The 20,007-nt window shown below is 37.8% G+C and overlaps 1 long non-coding RNA gene across 1 annotated transcript in view; it reads left to right on the top strand.

The window, feature by feature from the left end:
- LOC147916051 (uncharacterized) overlaps positions 1–20,007 on the top strand; it is a 72,781-nt gene that overhangs the window by 41,179 nt on the left and 11,595 nt on the right. Inside the window, exon 2 of the long non-coding RNA XR_015553373.1 lies at positions 19,767–19,869. This is a non-coding gene — a long non-coding RNA (uncharacterized LOC147916051). The remainder of the gene's footprint in view (positions 1–19,766; positions 19,870–20,007) is intronic.

The following is a 20,007-nucleotide window of genomic DNA, read 5'->3' as shown; positions in this document are numbered from 1 at the left end:
CTAAAGTCTGTTACCACATGTACATATATGATGTAATGAAATCTGATATGCATACATTTATAAAAATTATATGAAACAAATCAACTCCAAGAAAATATTCCAGAATTGGAAAAGTTCACATTGCAATTACTCTTTTCAACTTGGAATTGGGAAGGGGGAGGAGAGGAAGTTGGAGAAATGCCAGAGTTAAAATTTCGTGAGAAATAAAGAACAGTTGAAAGAGCATTCCTTTACAAGTGTCTTTAAGGCTTTGAAAATGTCATTTCCCTTCTAGAAATCTCATGACTTTTAAAAAGTAAAACTTAGGATAAATCTAAAATTAAGCAGAAGATAGTATTTCCCTCTGCTAACTCTCACCTCACTTTTTTCTGGACAATTCCAATGTGATTCTAAATGGCAATTTACACTGTCATTTTAAAAGCATTTCTCAGATATTTGCTAGGCATTTTATGGAAGGAGACACTGAGGCAAAGAAGTTAAGTTGCATACCCATAGTTAGATAAGAAAGCAGAAGTTAAGTCAATCTCAGAAACCAGATACCCAGACTCCTGGGCCTTAGTTCTTAAGCCACACTCCCATTTAATACATCCACTGTGGCTTTTACCATGACAAAAAAAAGTAATTGGATCCATGAATGCAGAGCTTCAGAGGGCGCTATCAGCATTACACGTTATCTTTCATCTTGAAATTGCACAAAGCTTTATTAGACTGTTCAAAAAGGAAGTGTTATTGTTCTCATGTACCTCTCTCTCCCCAAAAGATGGCTCAAGTGGATTTATCAGGTGGCTGAATGCGAGCACCAAAGAGGTTAAATTTAATTCAGGGGGAGATACTTTCCTCATGAACAGAAGAACTTTTGTAATGTTGGTGTTAAAATAGTCCCCTTGTCAAAGGACTTATGTCCTATGAGGTCCTCCAAATAAATTTAGAAAAGGAGAGGAAATTGACCACAGAAACTGTGTTTGGTACATTTGAGAACCAAAAAGTAAATTTTCATTCCATGGCACACTCTAATGTGGGAAGGTTAAAATGTCTTAGATTGGTCAACAACTAAGTTATATTAATCAAAAGCTGTGTTTATGTAAGCAAAGTAAAGGGAAGCATTGGTTTAGAAATTATTTGGGTAATTTAGGCTGAGAAATATTGCTTCATGAACCTTTAAGACATTTTGAAATCCAAACATTTTTCATTTGAAAAAAGTTAAATATTTAGATACTGTCTGTTTAAGGCAGAAGGTAAGATGTTTTGTTTTTATTCGAATATCTACTTACAGAATTTGGGTGGAAAAGAGTCTGTATAATGGCTTCAATTATTCACATTTATCTTATGTATTTGCCATAAAGAAAAACTAAGAAAGTGGCACTAATCTTTTAGAAATATGCACACATATATACGTACACAATTTTATTAAATCAACTCTAAATAATAATCATTGGAGGTTCTCATCCTTGTGTAAATTTACTAAAATCTTATCTCCATACTTCTCCACATTGGGACAATCTATTATTAATTTTTTAAGACCCTTTTAGGGACATTTTTACTCACCATTTAGAGAAACCAACAAGAAAAGAAGAAAACATTCTTATCTAAAACTTGAACTTATCAAAACTCACTTGTCTAGAAATTAACCTGGGAATAGCCAGGCACCGGAATTTCCCCCTTATTTTTCCCCTTCCAGCTCTAAATATTGAGGGGATAAGGACATTTCCAAATGTCTACCTTCTGGATTTTCAAATAGACCATATTTAGAACTATGTGAGAATACAGCAATTAGCCTGCTTAATGATTTCAACACTACCTAGCTATCTTTTCAATTTTCAGAATAATTTTCATCCCGTGATATTGTTACAGAAAGTAAAAATGAAGCTGTCCTCTTACATCAAAACATCCACTTGTCCCCAAAACACAGGTCTTCTTTTTTTTTTTTAGGTTACAAGTGAAGTACCAAACAAAAGGGAGGTCAACAGGACTAATTATTCCTTTAGGTGATTTATGATGTGGGTATAATAAACAAGGAAGCACGTGTAAAAAAGAAGGCCTCCTTCCCCCCATTCTAAATCTGGCAAATGGCTTTAGACAGAGCATGAACTCTTTGGCCAGCTACAGTCCAATTACTCTGAATTTCCCTCCTCTCAATTCATTTTATTCAGTTATGCTATCTGGTGGCCCAAAGACATTTGAGCCTTTGCACTATTTTAGTCATTATTGTATCCTCAGGGACCAGGTGACCTGTACTACAATGCCCTGGTCACCCTGCATGGCTCCCATATTCCAACTGCCAGGGGTTCATGTTAACACCTCTGAATGTCTGAAGATCCCTCTACTGCTTATGATTTTCTTTATAAATTCGTCTGAGAAGCCATCAGCAACATTCTGATGAACTTCGTTAGCACTCACAAGGTAGATGAAGAACTATACCACAGGTATAGTTCTGTTGTGTACCTCCCCCAATCCTCCTTTTAACCTCAGGCCTTCGCTCCCCCCAGTCCGGCCCATTTTGTGTAAAGCAGACATTTACATCAGGAGCTCAGACATCCAACTGATGGGACTTAAAACCACACTCCTCTCAGACCTGGGATCTGGAGGGTCAGTCTTGGTGCTTCTTATTCCTCCAGTCCTTGTGGCCCATCATAAGTAAGATGCCCCAGTTTTGGTGCAGGGCATCGGATATAATTTCTACTATTTTCCTAAATTACATTTCTTCCAGTCCAGATAGATTAGTGATATACTTCTGGGTTGCGTACTTAAAATATTTTGGTTATAAAAATAATTCTACTCAAATGAATATAAAAATAAAAGCTTTTAAAAGTTCACATAAAAAGGAACTAATTTAAATATAAAAATCATAAACTAAAAAATATTTTTAAAATTTACACAGGAAGCATTTTAAGAGAAAATAGGTTGTTCTAAAAAAGATTAATTAATAAATATTTTAATAAATTAAATATGACAGAAAAACCAAATTTTTGAGACAGATACCTGGCAATATCAGAACAATTTTAATTCCTAAAGTAGGGACTTGGATTTTAAAATAATAGAGGACTATGAGAATTGTTTCCAGAATTAACCATCCTGTGCCTTGGAGATTAATTCCTTTGCCTGTTAAATTTCATTAAAAATCTATTTAATTGCTTATATTTCAGCCTTTGCCCCAAACTGAAATAGAATTTACCATTCAAAATAATTTTCACAAGATCTCTATCATTCAGAATTATTTTATAGTTTGTAATGGTGGTTCATACCACGAAACATATCCAGTTTCCTGGTCACTTCTGACCAACTCGTTAGGCAATGATAAGAAGCCAAAAGCAGCCTATTAGAAACTCAGCTCTAAGTTGAACTATCTTAGGCAGAACAACATCTAACAACACAGCTGCGTTTCTATTTGAAAGGACTGTCATGTTTTACACAAATGTATCTTGTACAAATGCATTTTTCAGATAGATCTTTTCTTCAGATTCAGTAGGAGGTCACAGTGTGTTACTCCAGTTACAGAAGTTCCACAAGGTTTCACTGGTGGGTAGTTTCATCCCTGCATAGAGGCTCTGCCGTTGTACATGGTCAGTAATCTATCCGCATTGAGGAGTGCTCTATCCTGCATTACAATTCTGACTCAACGAATCAGATGTGTATTCATCCCAACTGTGCCTTTACAAACATGGACGAAAGCAGTCTTTCTCAGAGGCAGATATGAAACCCCAGAGAGAAAGGTCACTCTTTCCCTTTTTGCTCAGGAAGGAACTGATTACAGTTCAGTTTTGTGTGTGTGTGTGGGGGGGGTGGATAACAGGGGGGTGGGTATAAACGAAAAGGGACTCTAGTTGCTATACCCAGAGCCCAGCCCTTCTTTGCTCTTTCCCTGGAAGGGGGTGTGAAAGATACTTTGAACCAACTGATTTCCCTGCTTTGTTCCTGGGCCACTCCAACCCAACTGTATCCTTAGAAATAATGCATGGCACAAATTCTCATTTATCTCATGCTCCTCCCAAACCACGAGCATGTATGCTCCATGAGATCAGGATTTTGCTTTGCTGTTTCATTATCGCAAACACAAAGAGCCACGTCTGGCATGTAGTAGACTCCAGAGACACAACTAAATATTTGTTGACTGAAAGAAATGAGCAATCTCCAATTTTCAATCAAATTTTGTCCACCATTTTTTCCTCATTTATGTGTTGCTTGTTGTCCCATAGATTGACTATATCATCAATTCATTCACTTATTCATTCCTCTATTTGTTCAACAACCATTTGTTGAACGCTAACATATATTTAGGTTTTGTGCCATGTTCTCAGAATTCAGTGGGGAGCAGGTTGTTGGGGGCCTCTCTCTCTCTCTCACTGCTGCAAGCTTCTTTTTCCTTGTAGAACAGTCTCCCTACCTCTCCCTTCTATGCTGCCCCCCAAAACAAACACAGTTTTGCTTTTACACTTTTTGTGTGTGTGTGTTTTCAGCCAATCACAAGGGAGAAAGAGGAAAGACCAAAAGAGCAGTAAATATTACAGAAATGTAATGTGGTCTTGTCTGTGGTCTATAGTTCCTGACACATTTATTGAAACTCTTTTAGAACATTATATTAGTTTGCTACGGTTGCCCTAACATATTATCACAAACTGGGTGCCTTAAACAACAGCAATTTCTTGTCTCACAGTTTTGGGGGCTAGAAGTCCAAAATTAAGACATCAGCAGGTTGCTCCCCACTGGAGGCTCTGAGGGAGAATCTGTCCCATACTTCTCTCCTAGCTCCTGGTGGTGGATGGCAATCCTTGGCGTCCCTTGCCTCGGAGCTACATCACTCTAATCTCTGTCTCTGGCATCATATGGCTTTCTTTCCTCTGTGTCTCTCTGTCTCTTCTCCTCCTCCTATAAGGACACCAGTCATACTGGATTTAGTGCCCACCCTACTCCAGTATGACCTCATCTTAACAAATTACACCTGCGAGACCCTATATCCAAACAAGGTCATATTCTGAGCTTCTGGAAAGGATGGGAATTTTGAGGGAACACTATTCAACCCAGTACAGACTACTTTCCTGCACTTTGAATAATACATAGAAAGAGTTCACCTGATGTCTCTATTTGTCCAATGTGTTATTTAGCAGGAGTCTTTGTGAACTCATTCTTCTAGAAGTATTCCTAAAGATAAAGTAGGTCAGGATAACAGTCTTTCATTACAAAAAAAATTATTTCATAACACGTATTATTATTTATCATTGTAGTAAACAAGAATTCTCAGCAAACAACAGTTTAAAAATTAAAATAGTAAAATTAAAGTTGCCTTTCATTAAAATTTTATATCTTTTTCATCCAAATGAAAATTAATGATTTTAGCCTTTTGGGGCTTTGCATTTTTTAAATCAGTGTTCGAATAATGGCAGATTGTGGTAGAAAACTAGCAGATATAGTATTGCTTGTTATTTCTGGCTTGGGTATTACATGGAATTTTACACATGTTCTCTATTCCTAAGTGTCATTAGCAAAGAAGAGAGGTATGTCAATGGTAGGCATTTGCCATTTGGTTTACGTTTGTCAGCATCTAAACCAAATTCCTTTTTGAGGGGGATACCCACATGGTAACCTGATGAGGTGGGTCTCAGTTTCAAACAAGACTCTTGTCAAACAAGAAGGGAACTGCTCCGTCTTAGTATTGAACTCTTGTAGGACTTTTCTTCGAAGAGAGTAATGATGTGTATTGATACAACCACTGTCCTCCTCCAGTCTCCTTCAGAAATAGAAATGATCATGGGTACAATGTATTTAAGAGTCACTAAGTGCCAGCCTCTGTGAAAGTGGAAATAAATTTAAGTTCTTCATTTAATCCTCCTGATAAGCCTAGGAAGGGTGTGCCATCATCATCTTGATCTAGAAATGATGACAGGGAGGCTTAGCGCTGTTTTATTACCAGCTCACAGTGCCGCAGGTGAGTAATAGGGAGCTAAGATTTGACTCCTAATCCCTGTAACTCCAGATACCCAGGTCTAAACCAATATACACACTGCCTGTCCCACTCTCTGAAGGGACTATTTCAAATATTTCCTACTCACTATAACTCTGACTCCTCCACCAGCCCCTTAAATCTCAGCAGATGTCCATTCCTCCATGATCAAAGAGAGAATGGAAGCCAGGAAAAACAGACTACTTTCCTTTTTTATTTGATTATTTTTGTGAGAAAGATCAGCCCTGTGCTAACATCTGCCAATCCTCCTCTTTTTTTTTGCTGAGGAAGACTGGCCCTGGGCTAACATCCGTACCCATCTTCCTCCATTTTATATGGGAGGCTGCTACAGCATGGCTTGCCAAGTGGTGCGTAGGAGCGCACCAGGGATCTGAACTGGCGAACCCTGGGCCGCTGCAGCGGATCGCGTGAACTTAACCGCTTGAGCCACCGGGCAGGCCCCAGCAGACTACTTTAATATCTCATCATTAGGACCCAACATTCAGACCTATCTGCTTCTATCCCTCCCTTGGGGAACACTTACTGCTCTACCAAACCTCTGGACCCCATCCTTTTTTGTGGTGGTGGAAACGAACTATTGACTCCACTTTGCTCTCTCAGTTCGGTCATGTCATCAATATTTAATATGCTAGGGCTTTAACATATTAACAAGAATCCTTTGCCCTTCAGCTAACAATCTCTCTCTCTCTTTCTCTCCTTCTTTTAAAAGACAAATCTCTAAATTGTCTATACTTGCTATCTGTGTGTTATCGTTTCTCAATCCACTTATACTCATCTGTCTCATGCCTAATCATTGAACTAAATTATTTGCCTTAGTCCATAATGCAACCTCTGAATCCAATGGACAGTTTCAACTTCTAATTTTCCTTGACTTCCGAATAGCATTAGAAAGAGTTGCCTGGTCCCTCCTCTTGGCTTCCATTACAGCTCACACTCCTTGTGCTTTATCACCCTGCTTTTTTTCTTAATCTCTTATACCAGGACCTCCACTTCTACTTTGATGTAATTGTTTTTAAGTGTAATCCTGTGATAGACATATGCTTAGCTTTTAAAGAAACTATCTACTATTTTCTAAAGTGATTGAACCATTCTGCATTCTTACCAGCAGGATATGAGAGTTCCAGTTCCTCCATGTCCTCCTCCATATCATCACCAATATTTGGTATGGTCAGTATTTTTAATTTTAACCATTTTAATAGGTGTGTAGTGCTATCATTGTGCTTTGGTTTGCATTTTCCTAATAACTAATAACACTGAGTATTACTCAATGCATATTGGCCATCCTCATGTCTTTGGTGAAGTGTCTGTTAAATCTTTGACCATTTTTGTTGGGTTAGTTGTTTTCTTGTTATTGAGTTTTGAGATTTCTTTATACATTCTAGATACAAATCCTACATTCTGTATATCCTTTGCAAGTATTTTTTTGTAGGCTATGTCTTGTCTTAATTCTCTTAAAAATGGCTTTTGAAGAGTCAAAGCTTTGTTTTGTTTCTTTAAATTTTGGTAAAGTCCAATTTGTCAATCTATTCTTAAATGGATCATGCTTTTAGTGTTGCATTTGAGAAATCTTTACTGAACCCAAATTCATAAATATTAATCTCCTGTTACTTCTTTTAAAAGTTTTATAGTTTAAAGTTTTACAGTTAGGTCCATGATCCACCTTGAGTTAATTTTTATATATAGTGATAGATATGGATCAATGTTCAATTATTTTGCAATGAATACCCAATTGTTCCAGCACCATTTGTTGGAAAGGGGACACTTTCCTACCAAATTCCCTTTACCCTTTTGTCTAAAATCAACTGTCCACATATGCATGGGTCTATTTTTGGACTCTCTATTTTGTTCCGTTGATCTATTTGTCTATCTTAATACCAATACCTAACTGTCTTAAAAATTATCCTTAGTCCCAGCTTTGTTCTTCCTTTTAAAAAATTGTATGACTTGTATTTCCATCAAATTTTAAATTCAGCTTGTCAGTTTCCACACACAGCTTACTGGGATTACATAGAATCTACAGATCAATTTGGGAAAAATTGACATCTAAAAATATTGAGTCTTCTGACCCACGAAAAATGCATCTCTCTTCAATTTTTAGGTGATCTTTAATTTTTTTGGTACAGTATTTTATAATTTTAACTGTTTAGGCCTTTCACATACTTTATCATATTTATTCTGAAGTGTTTCATATTTTATGTTGTTATAAATAGCATTCTTTTTTCAAATGTCAGACTGTTTATTACTGTTGTTTAAAAATATAATTGATTTTTGTATATTGAGCTTGTAACCTGCAACCTTGCTAAAATCACATGTTAGTTTTAGTAGATTTTTATAGACTCCATTAAGTTGTTTATGTAGCTCACTATATTGTTTGCAATTGAAATCCATTTACTTCTTCCTCTCCAATCTCTATGGCTTCTCTTTCTTTTTCTTACCCTACTGCTCTAGATGGAATCTTCAGAACCACGTTAAATAGAAGTTGCAAGAGCAGTTGTCTTTGTCTTGTTCCTGATCTCAGGTAAGCAATTGTCGGGCTCAATTTGTCTGCTTTTTTCTTCTCTTTCAAAGATTACTGTCCTAGGTTGCCTGATGTCCCATGTCTTGCAAACCATTGTTTCAAATGTTCTGTTTTTTGTTTGTTTGTTTGTTATTTCATATGTCAGGGTAAATCTGGTCCCTATTTGTCTACCTTGGCCAGAAATGCTAGTCCATTTTGGCCTTTTAAATGTTTAATGTTGATATTAGGATTTTTTTCTCTTCTGACTAAATATTGTCTTGCTGGAGAATGTTATCTACTTTCAGAGCTCTGATTATCATTTGTATACAGATGACTCTCACATTTATATCTCCAGCCTAGATCTCTCATTTGAATTCCAAAGACATTTTTTGTCATCAATTCTACGTACAGTTCCACATGAAAATTTCACAAATGGGTCAAATGTGGCATGTCAAAAATGAACCCATGCTCACCCCACCACTTATTTAATCTATTGAATTTCCCATCTTAACAAATGGTATCATCATCTATTATTCATGTCAGAAACTTGGAAGTCACCCGTAACTCTACCCATCCCTCAAATCCCACTCAATCACCAAGTCCTGTTGATTCTACCACCATAAATATATTTAAAAATCTTTTCATGGTTCCTTTCAATTATCTGTCATCTCATTTCTTTTCAAAGTCCTCTGTTATGAGTTAAATTATGTCCCCCCAACAGAAATGTTAAATTCCTAACCCCTGGTATCTGTCAATGTGACCTTATTTGGAATAGGATCTTTGCAGATGTAACTAGTTAAGATGAGGTCTTTAGGGTGGGCCCTAATCTGATATAACTGGTATTCTTATAAGAAGAGGAGGAGAAACAGAGGCCGACAAACAAGAGGAAGATAATGTGAAAACACATAGGTAGAATACTATGTGATGACGGAGACAGAGACTGGAGTGATGTGTCTACAGGCCGTGGTATGCTAAGGATTGACAGCAACCCTAGAAGCTAAAAGAAAAGCATGGAACAGATTCTCTTCTAGAGCCTTCAAAGACAGCATGACCCTGCCAACACCTTGATTTCAGACTTCTATTCTTCCAAACAACATTATTTTTCTTAAGCCATCCAGTTTGTGGTATCTGGTTATGGCAGCCCTAGGAAATGAACACACACCCATCACCTCATTTTAACAAGGGCCACACAAACAAACCTCTTATGTTCCACCTGGCATCATTCTTAGCTTCTTTATCTGCTATTCTCCACACAGAAGTCAGAATGGGCTTTTAAAAAGGCAAACCAGAACATGTGGCTCTTCCTAAAACTTTTAGTGGTTCCTTATTATTTCAAGGATGTAGTTGGGGATTTTTAGTGTGGCCTAAATATACCTCACCGGTCAGCTCTCCAGCCTTATCTCTCAAATGCTCTCTTCTCTACTTTGAGTTTTTTTCTCTTCCTCAAACTAGTCATGCTCTTCTTGTTTCTGAGTTTTCACACATCACTCCCTCTGCTTGGAATACTCTTTTCTCCCAAATCTCACCTGCCTCATCTAGTCAACTTCTATGTATTCTTTAGGGATGTACTGAGATGCCACTTCCTCAGAGAAACCTCTCCAAGTAACTGATGACAAAATTGTGTATTTATTTTTCTTCCACTCTGTTCCTCCATTGACCAGTATAGGGACATATGTTCACAGTATAATGTGCTCATTTATTTAACTCATATAATGAATAAGATGTAGTGCAAAGTATATCCATGTATATGACTGTGCTCACAGCTTCATCAGCCTCAGTATCAACTATTTTCACACACCTCTCTTTCCTCCCTCTCCGCTCTCCACTACAGCTCAACATTTCCAGTATATTCCAGGAGGTGATATCATTAAAATTAATCATCCAAGCCCAAAGACTTGTAAGGCCTCAGAGTACTGGGTGAGGAGCACCAGGGAATTAGAGTGAGAGGAGAATGTAGGGAGGTAAGGGTGCAAGAGCAGGAAAACCGTGAAAGACAGTGGAGCATAGGGAATGACACATTTTTGCCAGCTGGCTTTGAAAATGCCCTTAGTCTTACGTTTATTCAATTATTCATTAGTCAGTTTCCACATTTCACAAATCAATACGTGGACGGGCTCCTTTTATGTATATTTACATATACATTCCTCATTGGGGGCCCCCTCTTTTCCCCCCGAGACTTTTGTTGCTGTTGTTCTTTATTAAGGCCATCATGTGTGTTTTTTTTTTTAACCTGATATAATTTACATAACAATATTCTGATGGAGCCAGGGGATAATGTGATTTGTTCTATATTTTTATAACAAGGGCTTCTGAGTTCTGTACTCTGTAAGACACTGGCAATCACTTTTAATATTCTGTGTTTTTGGAATTTACATTTTAGAAATCATTTACTTCCCTGAAACCTCTCCCCTTTGTTCATACAAAATATATCTAACTGTGAGAAGGCAGAAACTGTTAAACTATTAGAGGAGAATTTTTTTGAAAAGCTGGTTTGCAAGATAATAATCAAATACTAGAGGGAACGAAGTACATAATCATCAGTAAATTTGACGTGAAAACTAGAAAATGATTTAACTAATTTTGAAAATATAGCTATGTACTATTTTTAAGTAAAAGTCTTGTGTAAAAAGGAGTGAGTTTCAAATATCTGCTTGTGTTTGGTCTAAAAATGAAATATTTAGAGGAAATTGATCATCAAAGTCCTGTTAAATGCTGTTCCTATAATTGCCTGATATCTATTTCGGCATTTCCGATGGAGTAAATGGAATGACCAATGTCAACAGGCAACATTTAAAAAGCCATTTCTTGAGATTTAGAATACTTTTGCCACCCCTGGGGACACGCTTTGAATCTGGCAAGAACATTAGCTGATCGCGCTACTTCAATCTGACAGCTTCAGATTTTTAACAGGGGAAAAAGGCAGAACTAATGGATGTGAATAAGCTTAAAAGCCAGGGAACTTATCAATCACTGTAAACAGCTGTATTTTTGGAAGCTAATAGAGGTACTTCTAAAAACATAAAAAGTCAATAGATATTTTTCTGGCAACTAATAATTTCAATCAGGTCATCTTCGTTTGTCTCTTCCCCAACCCCCAACTTGCCTACCTTCTTTTTTTATTCATAATATTCTTGTCAACATTGATAAATATGAAAACATTCTCTTCCTCATTGCATTCTACCTTGCAGAAAGGAATAACATGGCATCTAATTGTATGAAAAGATAACTCAAAAGATGAATGAAGCAAATCAAATTATTAAAATGATTATAATCCTTTTTCTTCCCTTTCTGATTGTGTAATAGAGAACATGTACACACAATGCTATCTATAATTGGTACATTACCGGATAGTGACTATACCTATTTATCTTTTTATTCAACCTCAGGCACATAACATTTTACATATATATTTCAAAGAGATTGAAAACACAATTATCTGTTTTGCTTTACAATTATTTCAAAATATTCTACCATTATATTTCTTCACAGAGTCCTCTGACCCATTCTTTCCAGAACAAATTCATTTTAGAAGGGATGACTAGTGTGACAATGATTGAGGAAGCACAATAAAGCCCTGCTTACTCCACCAGAAAAGTGGAAAACATTTAATTTCATCCTTTAAAGGCTTAAGATCAGACCAAGTCATCAGGCCTTAGAATACTATGAAGAAAATGTACTCAATATGGAACCCCCAAGGCTACAAGCCTGTTTCAAATACCACAATGGTCCTCTCTCAAACTGAGAGGCCACTCTTCATTACCACAGCTTGACTGTTTTTGATAGAAGTTAAAAAGCATCAGGATTAATTTCCTCCCATGCCCGATGCACTACATCATTTGCGAGGAATAACACAACACTTAAGACACAGTCATGCTCCAGCAAATGAACTGCTCACCAGGAGAGACAAACTATATAAACACACACGTTGCATTAGAATGTGACAGAGCCCAGTTATAGTGGGCAGTGTCCATAGGACCGTGTGAGTAACTATCTATTTGATGTGTTCAGGACATTTTTGGTGGAAGGGAATATCTAAGCTGGCTTTTAAAAAATAGATTTTTTCCAAATAGAGAGAGTAAAATTTGTTTGTAAGTGGATAAAGCTTAATATCAAGCTTAATAGCATGAGCTCTGACATCAGGTGCCTGAATTTGAATCTCTGCTCCAACGTTTTCTGCTCTGTGACCCTGGGAAAGGTAATTAAACACAGTGCCTCAGTTTTTTCGTCTGAGAAATGAGGTTTAATAAGTCATTTTAATTCCTTCAAAGCACCTAATGTTCACATTAGGTTTGAATCAGGTCTGCTGGGCCTTTGCTATTAGGTAATATTTCAATAATTGTTTTGTAGAAAGAATCTTTAATATCTGTAATTTTTTTAAGAATGCTTTTTCCCCCAAAGAAGTCAGATGGGTTTTTCTACTGAGTAAAGTCGTATAAACAGATCAGAGTCTTCTTTTTTTTAACTTTCAAGTAGGCTAGACTTTTCTGATATAAGCTTTGCAGACACTGTAACTAAGTATCCACAGTTCTCAGGCAATCTTGATGGTTCTTATAAACCTTTGTCCCTATCTAGCAGATCTAGCTCAGATTTACCAAGAACAAGTCTCCTTGTCATGAGTGAGGCTTGGGAAACCAGAATTCCAGCTTATAAGTTTTTGGTGATTAGCATTTTGTCTGGCACATGTAAAATTTCATAAGTGTGAGTGGTTATTATCATCTGAAAGCAAATTCTATGAAAACAGAGGCCTTATCTACCTTTTCTTGAGTATGGAAGAGTTTTAATGTTATCAACTGATAGGGACATACCAGCAGATGTTCAAGTAGAATATTCCAGCCCAGGTTACATGTTAACCGATAACATCAATGTGTCATAGTGAGCCGCTAACTTACTATCTCTTAGAATGAGACTTTAGAATAGACTTATAGTATGTTTATTCAATTCCACAGTCTTTCTGAGAAGCTACATTCAAATGCAGAAGTGTGGCAGGCAGACCCTAAGGTGACCCCATAATGCCCACCTCTTGGTGTCCACATCTTTGTACAATTTCCACCTCCTGTTGTTCACACATTTCTATAATCTCCTCCCCTTGAATGTGGGCAGGAGCTGGGACGCTTCTAACCAATGGGTGATGGCAAAGGTGATGGGCTGTCACTCCAGAGATTAGGTTACATTACACAGGACTCCATCCTGGCTGACTGAGTCGAGACCTTCTTGCAGCTTGATGAAGTAAATGGTCATGTTAGGAAAGTCCTCATGGCAAAGAACTCTGGGTGGGCTTTAGGGACTGCAGGCAGCATCTGGACCTAATGGGGACCTCCAACCACAGGCAGCAAAAAGGCCAGTCATACAGCCACAAGGAAATGAATTCTGCCAAAGCCAAAAGAGTTTGGACACAGATTCTTTCCCAGTCAAACTTCCAGATGAGAGTGCAGTCCAGCCTGCATCTCCATTGCAGCCTGTGAGACTCTGAACACGGGATCTGGCCAAGCTGTGCCCAGACTCCTGACCTAAGGAGGTTGTGAGCTGATAAACACATGCTGCTTGAAGTCATTCAGTTTCACGGTAATTCATCACACAGCCGTAGAAATTAATACAATAGGCGATCAAAATGCTCCCTTTTGCTTGCTAACATTCCATCTCTAAATTATTATTGCAAGTTTTATGGTCACGTACATGCTACATTGTGAAATATTTTCATCAGTAAAACAAAAATCCCTGGAGATGCAAGAGTCCTGTGAAGTGTTTTGAATTGCAAGTGAATTTAGAGAAAAATTCAAAGATGTTAATTTATCTCAAATAGTAATGAACATCTCTCTTCACCATTTTGACAGACTATAATGCAGTACACTGAACATGGCATTTTTTTTTTTTTTTTTTTTTTTTGTGAGGAGATCAGCCCTGTGCTAACATCCGCCAATCCTCCTCTTTTTTTGCCGAGGAAGACGGCCCTGGGCTAACATCCGTGCCCATCTTCCTCCACTTTATATGGGTCGCCGCCACAGCATGGCTCACCAAAGCAGTGCGTTGGTGCGCGCCCGGGATCCGAACCAGCGAACCCCGGGCCGCCGCAGCGGAGCGCGCACACCCAACCGCTTGCGCCACCGGGCCAGCCCCTGAACACGGCATTTTTGATTGATACTACTGACTGACCCTTCCTTACTTTTATAAATTCAAGCTATTGTCTTAGGCAGAATTCTAATGATTAAATGATTACTTACTAATTTTTATAAATTACTCTGAAAATATGTTTCCTATATCCTAAAACCATTAATAAAAAGAGAATATTACTTCTGAATTATGATTCACTTTCCTCCAGATGAATAGTAACTCAGCATCTGGTGAAGTAAAACAAAATAAGTGGAAAGAATTCATTTGTAAATACCTGTTCAGATGCAAAGCTGACTTGCTAGTAAAAAAAAAAGAGGGCTTCTTTTTTAGGTGATAGGATTGTAGTTGCAACTGTCTGGTCAGTAAGTGATAAAACGCCATTTCTATGCACCTACTTAGCCTGAGGATTTTCATTTTTTTAATGTGTCTCAAGGTTAACAATTGACTTTTGTTATTGATATGATTAATCTGTCTGTCTGGGGCACATTTGCATATCTCACCTCCACAAAGCTCCTTCAGCTTGGGCTGATTTTTTTTTTTTTTGAGGAAGATTGGCCCTGAGCTAACATCTGTTGCCAATCTTCCTCTTTTTTCTTCCCAAAGCCCCGGTACATAGTTGTATATCCTAGTTGTATGTCCTTCTACTTATTCTATGTGGGACACCACCTCCACATGGCTTGATGAGAGGTCAGTAGATCCGAACTGGTGAACCCCAGGCCTCTGAAAGCAGAATGTGCAAACTTAACTGCTACTCCACTGGGCTGGCCCCTGGCTGAATTTTGGTAAATACTTCTCCTAAAAAAAAATAGAAAGAAAAGAATGACGTGTGTGGTAGATAGCTACAAAGGAAGTCTTCTGCCCTCATGGCATCAGGCCTTTGTAGATCGGGTACTTGGTCCTCAGATAAAATATATTAATTGTAGATTTCATTCCAAGGATGAGATGCCCTATTGTCTAATTTCTAACCATATACTAATTTTTATTGGAATTCATATACATATATAATTTTTACATATGTAATATAATCTTCAACATGTACTGTATAATATATATATAAAGGTTTTGCAAATACTGGGCTCCATCTTGTTTTAAGAGTGCACAATGTTTTAGAAGTCACAGATGTAAGCAGTAGGATAAAAAAGAATAGAAAAGGCATGTTATGCAAGAAATAAACTATATAGTCATTTTTGCTGCTGGATTTTAGTCTAGATGTTAAACTTTTCTAAGCCACAATTTACTCAGCTGTGAAATAGAGATAGTAAAATGATTTATCTCATAAAGTCTGTAAATTTTAAATTTTATTTAAACTTGCAAAATCTTTTTGCCCAGCCTGGTACATAGGGAGAGTTCAATAAATGCTGGCGGCTGTGGTGGGATTGCTATATGCTCTATATTATGAGTTAAGAGGCACTGTGCTTAATAGATTAGATATGCTACTTTGTATTGTGCTTAGAAGGTTGAATTGTCCTGTGCAAAGATTTATGTAAATGTAAACCAGGTGTCTCACACTTATTTAGCCTTCAGGGGTAGGTCATGCTTCCCTTTAATGCCTAAACAGCAATAGCCCATGTCACTTTGTGTATTATGGCAGAAAAATCTAGTCTTTTATGGGGTTTCTCTCCCCAAGGTTTTCTGAGAATCCCTAGAAAATGCTTACACATACCACAACTGTATGTTATAGTTGCTGCTTGCCCATCGGCAAGCCATCTGATCCAGAAGCCTGTAGCACTTTCCCACACTCATCCTTTGTTTTCTTTATTCTGGATTCCTTGTGGAGATGCTGCTCCCTCCCACCATGCAGCATCACTTTAACTTTGGACCCTGTCCCTTTGTCCCCAACCACACAGCTAAAATCAGCCTTTCACTGGACATGACTTTAATAGAAGCTTGCAGGACACAGAATAGACATCCATGTAGAAAGCATTGAATTATTCAAGTTTCTACTGCATAATGCTGCTTTATTAACAACCACAAAGCTCAGAGGCTTGCAACAACAAACTGGCAGTCCTTTCTCATGGCTCTGCTGGTCAGCTGTGGCTCAGCCAGAGGCTACTGGGATTGGCTGGATGTGACTCTAGGCTATGGGCTAGATTTAGCTCAGGGTCATTTATTTTCTCATTCTGGGACCCATGGTGACATGGAGTATGTTTTTCTTCTGACAAATGGCAGAAGCACAGAAGGCCAAGACATATTACAGAAGTTCACTTAAAACCTCTACTCACATCATGTCTGCTAAACTGCCAATGGCTGAAGCAAGACCAGGACACCAAGACCAAAGGCAATGCCAAGGGATATGCAATCAACATACACTCCTGGAGGCTCTGTGAGGTCAAGGTAAAGGGAGTGGAAGGTTGTCCTATTACTGAAGGGAGTGAAGAGTTGACAGCAGTAGACTGGACATCACACAGGCACAGGACTGCTCTAAGAGTTCATAGGCTCAGCGCCCTCCACAGGGGTTTCTGTAATGGTCATTTTCCCCCTTGCCCTCAGATTTTTGGCTATACTGTAAGGGCCAAATTACCAATGGAAGACTTTTGTCAGATTTATTATCAGAAAGCTATTTGTAGTGTCCAGAGAGGGGTAAATGGTTTTCCAAAATAAATAGTGGCCAAGATGGAATTGTACTAACAATAAAGAACACCTTTTACAATATTTAACAGATCGTGGTGTATGTTTCGTTTCCGATTTTTTCAAAATGACATGTTTCTGAGAAAAATGTTTGTTTTGTTTTGTACAACCAAATAACTCATTTTTTTCCTTTTCAAAACAAAGAAACAGTGAATTTGCAATGGCGAATTCAACCTATTTTTGTGGGAAAAGGAATCTTGTTGGCTGGCTATTTTGGTGGTCTTTCTTTACTTCCAGTCATCGATATGTCCAAGAAATATCGGGAGGTCTAGTCTCAGCCAGGATCTTCTGTTGCAAAATGTTTCAAGTCATAGAGCTGCAAAAGGGTCTGACTAATTTAAGAAACCTCAGAGGCAAATAGGCTGATGGAAGCCAACAAAGGTGGGTGAGTATCAAATGCTCTCTGGATGATAACTGCAAACACTCTCCTCCAGCAAAAGGGAGGATGTTTGTTTTTCTGTATTCCTTAGGAAATGAGCCCATCCACAGTAAAATTACTCTTATAGAAAGGTTGTCTGCACAAAACCATGTAAACAGAGCCACAGGTGAAATAGCAAAGAAGGATTGCATTAGAATGATCAATTCTGTCAAGATTAGAAGAGGCTGTTTAAAGATAAGATGGATAGGTACTTTAAATAAAACATAGAAAGCTGAAGATGAGTTTATTTCCTGGGAACAAGTTCAAAAGTACCAAGAAATGATTTTGGCATCTTATGAGTTCTTCCATTAGCCATTCCTGTGTTTGACCTTCCATATACTTTCAAAGGCACCAGAATACCTCGGGTAATCGTGGTAGCCTTTAGCAGTATCATGCTGAGTCAGAGTCAAATTTACAGTGAAAGATGGTGGTTTTTATCATATACAAGAAGGTATTCGAACCAGCCAAATTAAAAAAAATAGAAAAATATGAAATACCCAAAGGTTGGGATAAAATATAAGAATTGTATTTTTATTTTGCTAAATAGATAGGAGTGGAAAGATTTGTCTTTATGCACATATGCATCGGGGACAAAGTGAGGAGTGAATAATAGCAATATCTAAGATTTGAAAAAAAAAATCAGAGGACTAAAAATAAGAAACACGTAACATACAAGTTGAATATTTCACACAAATGAAATTATTAAAAATTACTTTCAGCAAAGCTTAATTTAAATTATTTTGAGAAAAATATTTACATTTCCTATGCAGTTATATTTATTTTTCCCACTCACAACAAAACAACCAAAACAGAAAAACAGTTAATCTTGAGATCATTCAGTGTTAGTAAACTGACAGGTGGATTCCCTAGAATGTGATATACTTCTGGGAAAATAAGTAAATAGCTTTTTGCTTCAAAATGCTGGAACTTTTGTAAAACTTGTTCTTAAAATCTCCTCCGGGTATAGTTCAGGTCTACCAGAAACTTTCCTCTGGAGGAACCAGGCTGAGTGTTGAGAGCAGAGAGAGGCTTGGAAGGAGGCAAGACTGGGCTCTGAAAGATCCTGCAGGTGGCACTGAGGGGGGAGACACCAAAAGGATTGAAGCAAAGAAACAACCTCAGATTTTATCTTTCAGAGGTAGCACAGATTGGAGTTAGAGAAAAATGCGGCTCAGGGAAAACAATGTCCTAAGTAGAAAAAATGAGAATGGAGATGCGGAAAAATGAAGAGTTATGAAGTAGGAAAAAAAAAATCATGTCTTGTTTTATTTTCTCCAAAAACATATCTTCTTCAAGACTAATATCCATTTATACAATAGACAGCTATTCTACTCTGGCTATACCAACAGAACACTCCTACGGCTCTAGAGAAATGGGTGTCCTACAGCCATGCCAATGACAAGAGACACATGATTTTCTAGAATGGGTGAATTTTGATTTTTCCTTTCCTGTTTGCTAGGGAAATCTTAATGGGCTGGCTGCTCTGAGGAGTTGGCCAGTGGATGATGGTGGTAATGCGGTGGAGATCAACAATTAGTTGTGCCTGGCCTAGTGAAAAAATAAAATTGCATAAAAAAATGAAAAGACATAAAGTATGAACTGCAAAACACAGAAGCAAAGAGGCTGTTTCCCATTAATTCACCAAGAGGATAAACGGCGCATTTCCATGCGCCAGAACCCTGAGCACCGCATGGAGTCTAGCAGGCTGACAAGTCTTTTCCAGTCACCTGCAGACAATGTTCCGCGTTCCTCTCCCCTCCAGAGGCAGCATCAGCTGTGTGATCTCACGTCTCTGCATAAATGCACATATAATTTACGTTGTTTGGGGTGCCTAGAGATTTTGCTTCATCTGCAAGAGCAGACTCCTTGAAATTGTGACATTATATTTTAAATTCCTATTCTTTCTTGCTTGTCAAAATGTCCTCCTTCGACAAATGTATCCTTCGATCATCTTCAAGTCTTCCCCCATACTCTTGTTTCTGTTTGCTCTCTCTTTCATTAAATTTCTTAAATAGAGCTTAATTTCTTTGGGAGGACTTGTCAAGACTTTTCCAAAATCATCTTTTTTTCCCCACTCTAACTAATTTCACATTAAAGTTGGTCTCTCAAATGATCCTCCTTTTTGTAACCATGTCTCTTCTCTCTCCTGCTGTAACTAGCATTCTCGATGGAGAACATCAGGTTTCATAGGCGATCGCCCATTGACTATGGACCGAAGGGTCCTTGCATCCATTGTAATATTCCCCGACATATTTGAAACTGGTAAGTTTTTCAAAGCCATGAGAATAATGTTTTATATATACAAAATGTAATCAATGTAAGTGATGTATTTCAGCAAGTCTTTCTTCGTGGTTCTTTCTATGCTTTTTCACAGTTGGGAAATGGTAATACATCTCTCTG

Source organism: Ceratotherium simum, chromosome 10 (assembly GCF_057802395.1).
Source record: "Ceratotherium simum simum isolate JZ-2026a chromosome 10, ASM5780239v1, whole genome shotgun sequence".
In the NCBI taxonomy this organism is placed as follows: Eukaryota; Metazoa; Chordata; class Mammalia; order Perissodactyla; family Rhinocerotidae; genus Ceratotherium; species Ceratotherium simum.
The sequence above is the reverse complement of the archived record's forward strand: the minus strand, read 5'-3'. Positions and strand labels throughout refer to the sequence as shown.